The sequence below is a fragment of the Lactuca virosa genome, chromosome 9, assembly GCF_052849685.1.
Source record: "Lactuca virosa cultivar CGN04683 chromosome 9, Lactuca_virosa_CGN04683_v6, whole genome shotgun sequence".
Classification (NCBI taxonomy): Eukaryota; Viridiplantae; Streptophyta; class Magnoliopsida; order Asterales; family Asteraceae; genus Lactuca; species Lactuca virosa.
The window spans coordinates 50,471,279-50,489,393 of NC_136434.1; the positions used below are offsets into that span (position 1 = coordinate 50,471,279).

The 18,115-nt window shown below is 38.2% G+C and overlaps 1 non-coding gene across 1 annotated transcript; it reads right to left on the reverse strand.

Annotated features, from left to right (window-relative positions):
* Nucleotides 1-811: 811 nt before the first annotated feature.
* On the reverse strand, nt 812-918 carry LOC145141685 (small nucleolar RNA R71). Its single transcript, XR_013722879.1, has one exon. It is a non-coding gene; the product is annotated as a small nucleolar RNA R71 (small nucleolar RNA).
* Between the last annotated feature and the right edge of the window lie 17,197 nt (nt 919-18,115).

Here is an 18,115-nt window from a genome sequence, read left to right on the forward strand (position 1 = left end):
TTATTTTTTCTGCGACAACACGAGGTGGTAACCTTTACCACGTCGTGGTGGCCAGTCTGTACGAAGTTTTTATTTAGTTTTTGTTCAGTTTTACGTTTTTATTTTGTTTATTTTGCAGGAGTTCATGACCAGAGGCTCTAACACACCTTTGGTGCCACCACTTGAAGATCCAGAGTCGGCCCTTCATAACAAGAAGGATAAGAACGTGAAAGAAGATCAAACACCAAAGAAGACACCTTTACAAGAACTCAAGTCAGTATTATCAAAGAAGTCAGGAAAGAAAACCGGAGAGTCGAGTTCATCTTCAAAGGACAAGAGCAAGGTTGAAAGCCTAGATCCAATACCTAACCCAAACGAATCTGAATACAAATCCGACACCGAGTTTGGACTATATACGAGCGAACTCGAAGACGAACCAAGAAACGAGATGGCGAACATTGAAGAAATGTCGATGGGAGCCTACAAGAAGCGTATTCGAGAAGATATTGGTCCAGGATTAGTGCAACCCGTGATTCCTGCTACTGCCACATTTAAGTTGAAGGGACACATCCTTACTGCACTAAAGAATATCCCATTTTATGGAAAGGATCATGAGGATGCTTTCAAAAATCTAGATGAGGTCAATGACATTGCAGACTATTTCAATGTCCCAAATGTTAATAGAGATATTGTCTTGCTGAGGATGTTACCAATTACTTTCAAGGGAGCCGCAAAAGACTGGTTGAAAGCACTTCCACCTGGTATAATGACTACTTGGGCTCAAATGCGTGAGCAGTTTCTAGACCAATTTTTCCCACCATCTAAGATAGATAAACTCAAGAAGGCAACAGCCAACTTTGAGCAACAACCGGGGGAGTCATTATACGAGGCATGGGAGCGTTACAAAGGATTGTTAAGGAATTTTCCTCAACATGACCTTAATATTCAACAAGAGATGTCTATTTTCTATGATGGGGTCAATGTTATGACTAGGCAACTCCTTGATTCACAAGGTCCTCTCACTAAGAAGAATCCTAATCATATCAAGGTGTTGATTGAAGAGTTCGCGAAGCATTCTCGTGAGTACTACAACCCAAGACACGATGGAATAAAAGGCAGTGGAGGTGCACATTCTGAAGAGATGGATGCTATGATGACAATGCTCAATAATATGGACAGGAGATTGACCCAAATGGACCAATCAGTTCATGCGATTAGAGTTGGTTGTGAGAAATGCAATGGTCCACACTTGACTAGAGATTGCCATTTGGATGAGTATGGGAACAAGAAAGCTCAAGTATGCTACTCGAGTGGGGACAAGTATGATGAAGATTGGAGAAAACCAAAGAGGAAGTGGCTGCCATATGATGAGTACAAGAAGCAGAAGGAGGAGAAATACAGACAGACTGGCCGGGGTTTCTACCAAAAGGAGCAACCACCAGCTGAGAAGAAAGTTGATCTGGAGACCATGTTAGTTCGTTTCATGGAAGCTTCAGAGAAAAGACATGATGATACAGATGCAACATTAAAGGATCAAAGAATAATGATAAAGGAACATCAAACTATGATGAAAAATCATCAAGCAATGAAGATTGACCAGCAAACATCATTAAGGAATCAACAAGCCTCCATCCACAACCTTGAAGCTCAACTTGGTCAACTTACTACTTTGGTTAATGAGAGATTATCCCCCCAATTTCCCGAAAAGAAGACTCATTCCCAAGTAATGATGATTGATACTGAAGAAGAGGCCATCGCTGAGTTCTTAGAAACACTAGAGGTGGAGCCAAAGCCATCCGGACCAAAGCTAAAGAAGTCGAAGCTTAAAATCAAAGATGATGTTGAAGCACCAGACTCACGACGTGAGCCCGTTATGCTCACGTCGTGGGCTCAGTCTGAACAAAAAATTTATGTAACTGTTCCGGCTTATAATCCGCCTTTACCATTTCCGTCTCGAGCTAATCTAAGTCCACTGGAAAGGGAACATCTGGAGTTTATCAAGCAAGTGAAGGGTATTCCTATTAATACTCCTTTTATTGAGTCACTATCTAAAATTCCAGAGTATGCTAAGTTCCTTCAAGATCTTATAGACACCCGTCAGCAGTTGAAGAAGAATTCCAAGGTTATTCTTAGTGAGCAAAGTTTAAGAGTTGTATTGGGATAAATACCTAAGAAGATGGGAGATCCTGGACGCCTCACTCTTCCATGTGAGTTTGGAAACAATTTGAAGACTTATGCTTTAGCTGAGTCTGGGGCTAGCATAAATTTGATGCCATATTCATTCTATAAAAAGTTAAATATTCAGAAAATGAACGCTACAAAGATGACCATCCACATGGCCAATCTTTCAGTGACGCACCCAAGGGGGATTGTAGAAGACATCCTTGTTAAAATTGGGAAATTTGTTTTCCCAGTTGACTTTGTGGTTATGGATATGAAGGAGGATGTAAATGTACCAATCATTCTTGGTCGCCCCTTACTAAATACTGCTAGAGCTTTAGTCGATGTTTGTGAATCCAAGCTTACTTTGAGGGTTGGTGATGATAAGGAAGCTTTTGGAGTACATGATGGATTTCAAGGAGGAAATGTTCAAGGTGAAGTGTTCAATATGGATGAAGATAATGAACTTGAAGAATTAGAGAAGATCATGGAGGAATAAATCAAAACAATTCAACAAGTTAAAAGAACGAAACCGAGAGCGTCCGTCCCGTTTTTAGTTGAAGTCATTGCCTACACAAATCAAACTTCTTGGGTAAGTAAGGAAAGCGATGAAATATCGAGTGCAGATGATGAAGACGAGGGAACTTCCAAGGAGACAAGTCCAATGGTGAAGGAAGAAAAGATTCTTATGGAGCTGAAGAATGAAGAAAAATTGGAGACTAAAGGGATCAAAAGGAAGCTCGATGTAGACGAGATGAGAACTAAAAAGGAGAATTCAAAGAAGGCGTACATTAGATGAGTTCAAGCGTACAAGAGGCGATGGAAAGAGCAGAAAATCCATGTGGTGATGGACTCCTCTGACAGCTCAACATAGGAGACACGGAGTCCGGCTCATGACTCCATCAAAAAGAAGCGCTTCTCGGGAGGCAACCCGAGCTCGGTTTGAATTTTCATTTCATTTTGGTTTTTGGCATTTTTAGTTTTTAGGAATATCAATCGTCTCATCATCTAATAATTTTGAATAGTAAAACATTAAGTGTGGAGTCCCTGAATTAAGTGGTAATTAATTATGGTTTTAAGTAAACATGAAGATAGATTTCATGGAAAATTATCTGACCAGACCGTACTCACGCCGTGAGCACTTATGGCTCACGACGTGAGTCCAGACAGACATTGGATACGAAATATTTTAGTCTGATAATTTTGTTAGCCCAACATTTCTTCTTAGCCCATTTAGAAGCCATTTTTCTGTTAGACCAATAACCAATTAAGTCCACTTGATGATTAATACGATGGCCCAACTATATAGCCCAGCACGAACTCACGACGTGAAGCTTTAGGGTTTCATGAAGTGAATTTAAAAAAAACACGGGACCACAGTTAAGAGACAGAAAAACTTTGACCTAATTCATTTGTTTATTCCCCACGAAGTGAGGGTGTCTTCTGGTCCCCCCATCTTCCCGATTTTGGCCACATCCAACTTCTACTCTCTTTTTTCTTACGTAATCAACGATTTAAGGTAATGATTTTTTTAGTTCTCAAGGCTAATTTTGTTTTAATAGTTGATTTAGGGGCTAGGGTTTATGTATAGTTAGATTGAGGAATTGTGCCTAAAAATTCGTGATATAGCACTTGCATGTTGCTGGATTGTGATTAGATTTAACATAGGAATAAACCCCATTGAAGATTTTTGGACCGATTCGTGCATAGCTTGACCGATTCTGACCTGCCTCGATGAACTCACGACGTGAATTCTAAATAATTCACGACGTGAATCCTGGCACCATCAAAACAGTTTTCTGTTTACTCATAATTTCTTGGAATTTTGTTTTGTGGCTGTTTGTTGTTTTGTTTTGCAGAAATGGGTCCAAGACGCGAGGTTCCGACCGGGGTGGCTAGCTTGCACCCGTTCTACGTTTTTCTGACAACTGGGTCCCGGGATATTTTGACACGATGCAAAAACCGGGTAGGATGGTTGTACAACCGGGAGATTGCTTTTGTTCCTACCAGTAATTGGGCAAGATTGAGTGAGGTTGAGATTTTTGATCAGCTGTCCCCGTTTCTTACAAAGTTATTTGTGGGAAATGGATTTTCTTTTACATGCAAGGGGTGGCACAATTTGTTTGGCATTCAAGCAAGGGTGTACAAGGAGCTTTGTGTGGAATTCTTTTCGACCGTGACATTCCATGAGAATGTCCTAGATCCTACTTTCCAGTAAGCTTTGGTTTTTCGTCTCGGGTGAGAATACCGTGAATGTAGCTTGGTTGAGTTTTCTTGAAGAATGGGGTTATATGAGACCCAAGAAGCCATGACCCCAGAATTTGTGATGTTATTGAGGGAGGCTGCCCGAGGATATGAGAATGGGGCATCGGGGCTCGAGTTCTGGAGTAACATTGCATCCGGAGTGTTCAATTCCGGGGTCTCGCCGGAAAGCAGCATCAAATCCTCCATTCACCGCCTTATACATCGGTTCATCACATTTTCTATCAACCAAAGGCGACATGGGGACAAGGTTACCAAGCAAAACTTGTTCTTTTTATGGTGCATCTTACAGCCAGGAGTGTGTTGCAACATTCCTTATTTTCTGGCCCGCTATTTGGCGGATTATGCTGCGAGTTCCCGCCCCGGGAGCCCTATTTGTGGATGCCACTTTATCACACGTTTGGCCCGGTCTTATGGTTTGATCGTTCCCGACATCACCCGCTCTTTGACTTGTATGGAGGGGAACGAGTTCACTATGGGATATATGGAGACGACGCGGGTTGTTAGGAACTATGGGATGTATTGGGGGATTGTACATTCCGATGGTGAAGAGGATGATGAACAACAAACCGAACAAGGTGACCAACCCGCACCCCAACCGAGGCCAAGAGGAAGGAGAAATGTGAGACGAAGAGGTGAGAGAGAACAACCGGTGCATCAGAATACGCCCATGGGAGGACCCAACTTTGGGGGAGATATGTCGGGATATTTTGATCAGTTATCGTTAAGTGTGAATTGGATTGGTGGGACGATGGAAAATTTGGTGCAACACCTGCATGTTGAGCAACCTCCTCATTTGGGGTATCATTACCCAATTTGCCCTAGGTGGAGTGAGTATCAAAGTCAAGGAAGAGATGGTGCGGGGACGAGTGGGGCTCATGACGATGAAGAAGACGATTGATCGTTTTTTATTTTCATTAGTTAGTTTTTAGTTTAATTTGGTTTGTGTGGTTTTTGAACTTGTTTGTTTTGTTAAACTCTTGTTACGATATTATGTTACTTTTATTTTCCTTTTGGTTGTTAATTTTCAGATTTGCTAAAGGATTCTCGAGAAGGAAATTCGAGTGAGAGCGTATACGTCTAGGCAAGCGTCGTTTAGATTCTAGTGTCGAGAATCGAGACCCACAATTGGAAATAAGTGTGGGGTGAGTCAAGAGAAAGGGTAGAGTTAGAAGATTCGTCAAATACTGCATTTAGAAGGGTCTTAATTCATTAAGACATTGGTTGGAGTACATTTATTTACAAGAAGGATGGGCTGGTTCAGTTTTTGTTTGCCCAGTTTTCAGGTCGTGAGTCCTTATTCCTCACGTCGTGAGCTGGGTTACGAAGGAATTCAGAATTCAGATTTAGCGACCTCACGTCGTGAACACTATGACTCACATCGTGAGTCGAGAATTATCCAAAAAATGCAGCCTTTTCATTCACCTTTTCTACACACTTCACCACCATTCTCTTTGGAGTTATTTTGAAGATTATTCTGGCTCGTTTTCTCCACTATATAATGTGGCGTAAGCTTTCCCACATTATTCTTCACGTTTTGGAGATTTGCACCACCTTTATTGAAGATTGAAGTTTCGATTCGTTATTGGTGCTTTACATATCTAACAAGATCAAGATCCAAGTTCCTGTTTAGAAGAAGTCCATATTCGAGATGCACATTTTATCCGCCCGTCTGGAGTTCGATCTGGCCTCTACTATCCCAGGGGATCCTGTTCCTTCTTCTCCATTTTATTGTTTTTAATTTATTCTATGCATACAATGAGGGCATTGTATGTAATAAGTGTGGGGTAGGGGGTCGAAAAAGTAAAAACTAAATTGCTAGAAAATATAAGTAAATATAAGTAAATTTAGAAAATTTAATTTTTTTTAAGAATATATAGGTTTGAAACAATAATCTAATAATCAGATCTAGTAATAATGATAATTTGAACTTTAATTGCTGCTATTATGGGATGATCCGATGGGAGCTCAAATGTTTAGTTGAGCCAATACACGTATAGTGCATTTGTGGCCTCCTTTATTCTAGTGAAATCATGGGACAAAAACACAACCTCTCTTAGTTTGAGGGATGCAATATGTTTAACAGCCTATACTTGAAATGTATCCAGGAAAATTAATATCTTAACCAATAAAGGTTGAAGTTAAGTGCCCCTGCTTAAGCATGTATGTTTTAAGTGAAAAGAAAAAAGTGAGTACATGTAAAAAAAAGAGAGAAATTACAAGAAAAGTTGAAGAATTTTTGGAGCAATCAAGGTATAAAGAAATTGAAGATCAAAGATCAAATATTATGAAGAACAAAAGTTGAAGATACCAAAAATCACACAAAAAGGTGGTGAATTCAAAGAAATTGAATATCAAATATCAAAGAAGTGAAGAATTCAAGAGCTCCATAATGTGGTATCTAAAAGTTGTAATTCTCTAGATTATGTATGCTTGGGTAGCTTTACAAAAATACCTTAAGGTTAGAGAGTTTTATGCGGATGGATTCGGAGGGATGCATAAAATGAGCATTGTTCAAAAGAAGTGGGTGCGTGTTTATGAGGATTGTGAGTATTTAGAATTGAGGGGGGTCTTTAGGAAAATTTTCAGACACAAATGCACGCATTGAGTTCTTGGCATAATGGCTGAGTTTGAGTTGGATCGTTCTATGTGATGTTGGTGATAAAAGTTTAATTTAAAAAAAAATAGATTTGCTTGAGGGCAAGCAAAGCACAAGTATGGGGTATTTTGATTTTGCCATATTTATACATATTTTTAGGCAATATTTATTTACATTTTTATTAATAATTTGGTTATTTGCATAGAATAATGGTACTTATAAGCTTAAATTATATTTTGCAGCCAAATAGAAGCATTTTCGAAGAGAGGGACTAAAGTTGACAAAACATGGAACTTTGGAGGCTTGAAGGAAAGAAGAATAAAAACTCAGCAAAGCACGTACTCACGACGTGAGTAATTGAAGACATGCACCAGATGAAAGAGTCCTTGTCGAACACGTTTATCTCGTACTCACGACGTGAGGCTTATCGGCTCACGACATGAACTTGGAAAAATCAGAAAATATATATATCCTTGTCCATTACGACTTGGGGGACTTTTTGGATGCTTGGAGGGTTCCTGGAGATGATTTTGAGAAGAAGAAAAGTTCTGGAATTAGCTATTAGCATCCAAGGAGAAGAGAGTTGATAATTAGTTCAATCGTTTGGTACTTTAATCATGTCTATTACTTTGATTTGTTTTATTTTGATTTTGAGTATGAGTAGCTGAATTTAGTAACTCCTATTTAGCTAGATGAAACTTTGACTTATGGTTTAGCTAATTTATTATGGATTTGATTAGTTGTTATTGAGCTTGTGTTCGATTATTAATACCTAACATGCTAATATTTGATTCTTTAGTTACTTGAATTCATGTTCTGTGTAGCTTAGTGATAATTACATTACATGAACTTGACACCCAGTGATTTAGTGAACATTAAATTGCTAGAGCTAGGATCGACCAAATCTCAGGTAAGTAATTGAAGTAATTGAATTTAGATGTGTTAGAGAGCATAAGTTATGACCATAATTATGTTTGCCTAATAAATCTTACATAGCCTATTCATAATCCATAACTGATTTCGTGTTTGATTGTGCGTGACCATGCATAGTTTTACATGAATAAGTTAAATATTGGTAAATTTAGACTTAAATTACTAATACAATATAAAATTAGATAACCAACCTTGATAATCCATATTTGTTAGCTAACCAGAAAGAAGAAGTGAATTCGAACTAAATAGGAGTATTTTTAGTAATTGATCGAATTTTGTGTTAAGAAAATTAAGTTCATCTAAACTTGAAAATTAGATAAAACCCCCATCCCTACTAGAAAATTAGGTTAATTTAATAGTAGATAGGTTAATTAGTCAAAACCGTTCCCTGAGATCGACACCCAACTTACCAAACTATTCTATAATTTGACTAGGTACACTGCCTAGGTGCAATTTAGTTAGTTAAGTTAGTTAGGTTATAAAGATAAAATTAGGTGTAGCTATTTGCACGCATCATGTAATATTATAAAATTTGTTTTTTTGGAATGTAAGGGTAATACGGTTACGTTGGTTCATTCTCTTATCGTTCCCTCTGTTTTGTTTCATTTCTATTCTCATATCTATTTTGTTGTATCAACATTCTTAGGGCAGGATGTGAGTTTGATGTTGGATAGAGGTAAGGTTGGTTTGTAAATAACCTAAGGTATTTTGTTTATCTCCAATTTTCATTTAAAATTTCGCAAAATGAGAATGTAACGGGGGGTTTGGTTGAATGTTGTGGCGGGTATTTTGCGTAAAGTTATCAAAATATACATTTTGTTCTTTGGTACTAGGATGGTCTAAAAATATGTTTAACTTGCTAATGATTTTTTGATAATAAATGCTTTTTAACAGGTTAGGAGAGTTTGTAGGGATAAAAATATGTTTGTGGTCTTTTTATCTCTACGAGGGATGAAAACGCAACAATATCAAAACTTGAGGATTGTTCAAGTGTAAAAATAAAATTAGAGACTAAACGCGTAAATTTCAAATCATCAAAGACAATTTCAGTAAATATCTATTTTGGTTATGAAATGGTATTTTAAGATTACTATTATAAAAAATCTTCAAAAAAATTGACAAAAAATCTTTATTTTCAAAAATATAAATAATTGCGCAACAAATAGAAATTTCATAGGTCAATCATTGATTTTTTTCGTTACATATATGGTTTAGATGATTTTTGTCCCGAAAAGAAGTTAATTGCCGAAATAAAGTATTTGTCGCCCGCCGCTTTGTGTGGGTAGACAACTATATATATATATATATATATATATATATATATATATATATATATATATATATATATAGAGAGAGAGAGAGAGATAGAGAGAGAGAGAGAGCTAGGTTCAGGTATTTAAAGTAATTATTGTGTTATTGTATGAGTAAATATAGGCCAATCATTTCAAAAGGGTAAATATGTAATCATACATTTAATTAATTATGGTAAATATATAAATCAATTAATATCCCTTTAATTTAGGAATATCAGTTTTAAAACCCAATTTCTAGTATATATCCTCACGTCCGCCTCTTCCCTCTTCTCTTATATTCATCGTCGCCCCCAACCTTTTCCCTCTCATCTCCCTCTCGTACACACTCCACTTCCGACCGACCAAGCACACACACGACGACATATTCTGGAATACACATCCAAACACGAGCATAAACACTCGTACTCACGTGAAACACAACACGACAGCCAATATCTTTCTTCTTGCGATCGCTCGCTGCCACAGTTACAATCGAAGGCCTTCGTCTTCGATGCTCGTTGAAGTGGCGACGGTGGTTGGGCACCGGTAGCTCATAGCAGCCATATAAACATGGCGGTGACTGAGCGGTTCATGGCTGTTAGCCACCACAAAAGGGATGGTGGCGTGACAACCCTAGACTTCTTGCATCCGACTGGCTCGCTCTCTTTCAGACGTAGGAGGGGGGTTGCTCCGGCGATTTCCGGCTCCAATGGCGGATAGGAGGTGGCGGGTGAAGTATGGGGTATAAGCGGCGGCTGTAGCACCCTCCTAGGGTTAGGGTTCTTATTGCGGCGGTTGTAGCACCCTCTCATCCGAAATTGAAAGCTGTTTTGATGCACACCAAGCGCTCGCTAAAATGCTTCAACTGAATGGTATTTCTTCATTTATAGTATTCTATCAGAAAAGAATGTTTTTTATGATAATCATGAACATATTCTGTTAGAATTCCCCGAATTAATATAATAATTGGTAAATGAATTCCAATTCTATCAGAATGGAATCACGAATTCCAATTATGTTGGAATGAAATATGGATATTTTCTCACTAATTAATTATTGGATTTGTTTCTACAGAAGCTGATGCTTGAAGAACGGACCACAAAATTTGAACGACGCCCCTTAGCAACATTATTCTGTTAGAACGTAGTAGTGTCTTTGTTAGATTTTGATGTTTTTTTTTCCAGATTTGAAAGTTTTTTTAGTTTTATTCTTTAACAATAAATGTACTTCTTAGCAATTGTTACATGTATTCTATAAGAATTAATGTAATTTTTGTTTTAATTCTTCATTTGATGGTTCGAGAATTTTGTTATTCTACAATAAATTTTTAAAGTCATGATCAAGAAATATGTTCAAGAATATTTTTATTATTTTATGGTTCAAGAATTTTTTTATTTTTGAACATACTCAAACATATTTTGTCAGAATGTCCGAATTAAAAAACTTATAATCGGATTTTTAAAATTAATAGAATATATGATCCCTTAAAATATGCAAATTTCCTTTATTAAATCTATGTACCATTCTAGTTAAATTAGATGGTATTTTTCAATTATATGTAATTCAATAATATGTATTAATCAATTTCTTAAAATAAGTAAAATTATTGGCCCACATTTATGCATACAATAACACAATAATTACTTTAAAACAATAAATCATACAAGCGAGTTGTTCCAAAACCGATCAAAGTGAATATATTATTTAAACATCAGAGTAATATCATTAATGGCCGATGCGGAAAAAACTCTAGGGGATGCTGTGCAATTACGTCGCGTCCTTCCCTTTCGAACCGAAAGTACCTGAAACCATAAATACGAAACTATAAGCACAAAGCTTAGTGAGTTCCCCAAAATACCACATACCATACATACAATAGAGATTGTTATGTGCCAACCATAGTCTTGTCATTATGTCATGAGCCGTATCATGGTCTTTCCTTGCTAGGACGGGGGCCAAACCCCTAAGTGACAAGAGCCACCTCCTGGTCTTCCATGCAAGTATCACAAAGACAACTAGCATATTACATATAATTGTGAGGGTCCGAACCCTGGTCTTGCATACAAATTGTCGGTAGCCACCTACATGTCTTTCATAAAAATGCCTGGGGCCACCCCCTGGTCTTCCTACATAACATAAACCATTGGGCCAACATTGGTGCCTTCGACCCCTGAGTATAATGAGGAGACTATCCTGAATCACAATGCTGACAAAAACCTTGCGCAACGCCGCACCGATCACAACCAACAACTCTATCTCTGCCAAAATATGGGTGAAAAGCACCTCCTAACAATCCACACAATGCAAACCCTAAGTCTATCTTCTAAAAATAGAGATTAGCCAAAAACTCAACCCATGCTAAAAGTCAATGGTCAGAGTCAATGGCTAACGTTGACTTTAGTCAACTGCCACATCGTAGCCACCTATAGTCACGCCGTGGCCCTCTAGCAACATTCCATCGTCATATTCCTTAACCCCACGCCGTGACGAACTGGTGTAACGCCATGGGCACTGAGTCTTCAGTAACTTAATGGATTAAGCTGCCTCCCTCGATCCTAAGGGCTCCAAAGTTCATATTTGGTCCATACTATTGTCTAAGGGATAAAGTTTCCAACTTTATCCATTAAGACACCTAAGGAGATCAAGATCTCAAACCCTAGGTCCAAATATAGCCAAAATCCATGATGTCTTAATAATTAAGCCCTTAATACAAAAAAGTTGTAACAACCGGCTATTTCGGGTCAAAAAAAGTCAAAGCAAGTAAAAAAAGTAAAATAGCTAGGACATAAAGTATAATTAATGCCTTACTTTAGGGTTTTCGGTTTTGGGAATCAAAATCCATGAGATTTCGGTTGTGTTGGACCGAAATCTCATGCCTAGACAAAAATCTCTTCAAGGCCGAAATCATACCATGGTCGAAATTATCACATGCTAGGACCGAAAACACCTAAGACCGAAATCATGCTTGATCCAAATCATGCTTAGGACCGAAATCACATGTGATTTCGGTGGACTAAGGGTGAACTCGGTGGTGATTAGGCCGAAAACACCAATTGGATAAGGTGATGCTTTTCCCAATGTGATATAATCCACATACCAATGCAAATTTCACATCACCCTTAACGTCATATATATATATATATATATATATATATATATATATATATATATATATATATATATATATATATATATATATATATATATATATATATATATATATATATATATATATATATATTAGGCCGAAATCTTCATGCATAATTTCATTACATCTTCAAACTCTCCCAATTCTCTCTCAAGATCATACGAACATCCTCAAAACTTCATACAGTTTCCCTGAAACACTTCCAAAATTTCCCAGGAAAACTAGTTCTTCACTTGATCCTTGGGAATTATTGTAAGTACCCTTGTTTAATCTAGTGTTTTTAGATCACTTTCATGTTGTTTAACTAATTTACACACAATATCGTGTGTTAAATACTTATAGGACACGAACACCTTCACATATTCTAACTTGAAGAACATTACTATCACTTCGTTATCCAGCCAAGAACACACTCGAGGTGAGTTCATACCCCTACAGTTTTCAAGATTTTTCTATGTTTTAGGGGGAATACAAGTAAAACACAAGAAAACTTGTGTTAATATACGAATCGTTATATATGCTTTCTTATATTTTATGCGAAAATGCTAAAATACATGAAATATCTTTATCTCCAAATTCAGGAACGTATACATACAAAGTTTCCATATAAATACGTTATGGTTTTCATACAATATATATATATATATATATATATATATATATATATATATATGAAACGGGTACAAATGGATTTCAATAAATAAACTATATAAAAATAGTTTATAAGATTTAACCTTTTTGTAATATGTTGAGCAAAAGAGTATAATTATATTTAAATAAATATATAATTATTTCATTCCGTTTTATTATCATAGTAAAAATGATACTGTACATACAAAGGATTCTTCAATACAACGAAACATTTTTATAAACTATAATAGGTATAGTTTATGGGACATACACTCTATTTTACCATTTCGGGATACAATACAAAAAAATAATTATTTAAAGGCATAATTATTTTATACCACGTAACTACTATGGAAGGATAATACTTCCACATTACAAAATGACTTTTCATTATACTACACGTAAACGGTCAATATGGCTTTGTGAGACATACCTTCACCGTACTTACCAAAGTACATACTAAAGTTCCTGTATTATAACCAGTATCTCCCGTAAGAGAGTGTGACACTTGTGTATAGATCTATACGGGACTGACAATCCCGCACCTAAACTGTTAGCTACAGTTAGAACGGCAGGTCTGGGGTGACAAATGTCGTACCATTCCGACATCTGCAGAACGTCGTACAGGCCAACTAGGTCATTAGCATGGTTATAATAACTCAAAAGGGGTATTAACAATATGTTTGGTTTACGAATACATACATACCTTCAAATGGTTTTATTTAGATAAAACTAGATTACACTATTTTCCAGTACAATACAGTTTACATTTCTGGAAACATGCATTCAAATGGTTTTAGAAAGATATAAAACTACATTATACTACTTCAAAGGACAACAATACTTATACAGTTTTAGTCTTAGGGTTCGTAAGACTACAATTCAATTTAAAAGAAAATATTGTATTTTCTGGAAGAATACACTATCATTTTCAAGGAACAATGACACATATTTCTCATACAAAATGCTTATGAGCTCACCAACTTAAATGTTGACACTTTTTTCAAACCACTTGTATTCTCAGGGAATCAGTGGACAGGTACCCTCACAAGTTTTGTAAAGATGGAGCGTAGCAGTGTTACGTCTTATATTTTTGTCGTATGTTTTAGGACTCAAACAAACAATGATTTGAACTCAATGTAAATATTAAATTATCAATATGATGGTTGTAATGCTTTGATCTCTATTATTTAATTGTTATGATACTGTAGATGACGTCATCCGCCCCTATACGTTTCCGCCGTTCCGGTTCGGGGGTGTGACAGATTGGTATCATAGCATTGTTTATAGTGGACTAAGTATATCAAACCATGTAAAATATACAACTATAAATACAATGGTGATAAAACGTTCTGACTAAAAGTATACTTTTAAAATATAAGTATTCTTATAAAAAGTATACATACATGCATACTTATCAGAAACAGTATCATAGTAAGAACCATATAAAAGTATTTAGAAAAGTTGGACGTTGCGGTTAAGACTAGATAGTTATGTAATCATATCTGGGATGAATATAGCCTGATCAACTATATTTATGCGAGATATGACTAGCGTGTGTTTGGGAATGATCGTGGTGAACAACGAGTCTAAAACTTACCAACACCCCATACAAGGAAACCCTAGGAATCAAACACCAAGTTTAAAATACTATAGGAGTATTTTATGATACTATAGAACCATACAACTAAACTCTTCATGTGTCTTTATACCGCTATTCTTGCACAGTCAACATAACTACATAGTTAAGACATTCTATTTCGATAATACTCGAATCATGACCATTATCAAAGACTTATCATCATTCCGCTTTTAAACTTGATGGGAGAATTATGCCACCACGTACATCTATCAGGCGTGTCAACAACACAACACCAAATCCACCACCTCCACAGATGGATACTGCCATTTTCCAAGCTACTGTAACAGCCGCTGTGGCAGCCACCATGACACAAATCAGCACGAATGGTGCCAGTGGGACAGGAGGCGGTACCAATAATACCAACCAGGGAGATAACCAAGGACACCCGAGGGAATGTTCCTACAAAGACTTCACAAATTACAAACCAAAGTCTTTCGATGGCACCAAAGGTGTCATTGCTCTAACGAGGTGGTTCGAGAAAACAGAGTCAGTGTTCGAAATCTGCGCATGCCCAGAAGCTAGCAAGGTCAAATTCGCAGCCTGCACATTCATGGATAGAGCCCTCTCTTGGTGGAACGGTTATGTCAAATCGCCGACTCTCCCAGTGGCCAACGCCATGAGCTGGGACAACTTGAAAATTTTGATGCTAGCAGAATGTTGCCTGAGGGGTGAGGTGCAAAAGCTAGAGCAAGAGCTGTGGAACCTTACAATAAAGGACCCCGACATCGCAACGTACACTGCCAAATTTAGCGATCTAGCAGTACTATGTCCCGGGATGGTCACCCCGGAAAGTAAAAAGGTGGAGCGATACATCTGGGGACTATCCCCCCAGATTCAAGGAAATGTGATATCTGCAAACCCGTCCACTTTTGACAGTGCCAAACGCTTGGCACAAACACTTGTGGATCATGGAGTCTGCCAGGGCTTTATGACAACCATTCTCGAGCAAGCAAAAGGGAGTGACAATAAGAGAAAGTTTTGGAAGAAGAAGAAGGGCCATCCGACACAAGAGCCCACAAAGAAACAACAAACTGTGGCAGTTCACACTGCTACTGTTCCCGCCGCTCCAGCACCCGCCAAGCAATATGACGAAACTCTCCCAAAATGCAACAAGTGCAACTTTCATCGTTATGGAGCCTGCCAAGAGATGCACTACAATAATTGCAACAAGAAGGGGCGCACCGCCCGCTTCTGTAAGGCACCGACACAACAAACCACCCAAGCCGCTAATACTGGGGTGAGCCAGGCTTGTTACGGATGTGGTGAAACGGGGCATTTCAAGAGGGATTGTCCAAAAGCAAGGAATGTCGGAGGTGTGGGAAGGGTTTTAGCAATGGGGCATGAGGAGGCCATGAATGATCCTACTGTGGTTACCGGTACGTTCCTCCTCAATAACTCATATGCATGCATACTTTTCGATAGTGGTGCGGAGAAAAGTTCGTGAGCCACAAGTTTAAACACTTACTTAAATAAAATCCCCAATCACTAAATGTCACGTTCACCATAAAAATGGCAAATGGAAAGGTAGAGAGCACTAACAATATATAAGTAGAATGTACACTCACTTTAAACAACTATTCCTTCCAAATCGACCTAATGTCGGTCACAATAAGAAGTTTGACGTCATCATTGGCATGGATTGGTTAAGTCCTTACCATGCCGATATCCTATGTTATGAAAAATTGGTTCGCCTTAATCTGCCAAGTAGCGAAACTCTCATCATTTAAGGCGACAAACCCGACACGAACCTTCGAATCATCTCTTGCGTCAGGGCTCAAAAGTATCTACGCAAGGAATACAACGCCTTCTTAGCCCACGTGGTGAATGAGAAACAAGAAGTGAAAGACATCAAGGATATTCCTGAAGTCTGTAACTTTCCCGACATATTTCCCGAAGATCTCCCAGGAGTACCTCCCGGACGCCAAGTCGAGTTTAGAATCGACTTAATTCCCGAGCCACCCCCGTAGCCAAATCCCCATACCGTTTAGCACCGGAAGAAATGTAGGAACTGTCTGGTCAACTGAACGAACTGTTAAGCAAAGAATTCATCAGACCAAGCTTCTCGCCTTGGGGAGCACCGGTCTTGTTCGTAAAGAAGAATGATGGATCATTCTGCATGTGCATAGACTACCGGGAACTAAATAAACTCACCATCAAAAACCGATATCCTTTTCCTCGAATCGACGACCTCTTCGACCAACTACAAGTATCAAGTTACTTCTCAAAGATCGATTTGAGACCCGGGTACCATCAGTTGCGAGTCTAGGAGGAAGATGTTCCCAAGACCGCATTCAGAACTCGCTATGGTCACTACGTCGTAGTAATGCCCTTTGGATTAACAAATGCACCCGCGGTGTTCATGGACCTAATTGAACCGTGTATGCCGACCTTACTTAGACAAATTTGTGATAGTAATCATCGATGACATACTAGTCTTCTCACGAAGTAAGGAAGAAGACAGTCAAAACTTATGACAAGTTTTAGAAACATTAAGGGCGGAGAAGTTGTGTGCACGGTTCTCGAAATGCGAATTTTGGATTCGAAAGGTGGATTTCCTAGGTCACGTGGTCAGCAAGGAAGGGATATACGTAGATCCCTCCAAAATCAAGGGAATCGAAAACTGGGCGACACCAAGAACACCAACTGAAATTCGTCAATTTTTAGGCCTAGCTGTCTACTACAGAAGGTTCATACAAAACTTCTCCAAGATCGCAAAGCCACTCACCACCTTGACTCATAAGGGTGTATCCTTCAACTGGGAGGAGAAACAAGAAACTGTTTTCCAAACGCTAAAGTGAGCCCTATGCAACGCCCCAATCTTGTCCCTTCCAGAAGGGACAGAAGATTTTGTGGTGTACTATGATGCGTCCAAGCAAGGGCTAGGCTATGTACTCATTCAAGGAAAGGTCATTTCCTATGCATCGAGACAACTTCAGAATCATGAATTTAACTACACCACACATGACCTCGAACTGGGAGCAATAGTATTTGCTCTGCAGATCTGGAGGCACTACCTTTATGGTACGAAGTGCACAATCTTCACGGATCATAAGAGTCTCCAGCACATCTTCGATCAAAAGGAAATCAACATGAGACAACGACGATGGGTAGAACTAATAAATGATTATGAATGTGAGATTCGCTATTATCCAGGCAAGGCTAATGTAGTAGCAGATGACCTTAGTCGAAAAGAGTACTCGGGCCGCCGAGTAAAGTCATTAACCATGACCATCCATTCACACCTGTCCAAACAGATCAAAGAAGTTCAGCTGGAAGCCTTGAAACCCGAGATGTGGCAGGTGAACCCTTAAGAGGAATGGATAAAAACTTGGAAGTAAATAATGACAGAGACCTTGTCATGAACGAGGCTCATAAGACCAAATACTCCGTTCATCCCGGTTCAGACAAGATGTACCTGGACCTCAAGAAAATTTATTGGTGGCCAAACATGAAGGAAGAAATCGCTACCT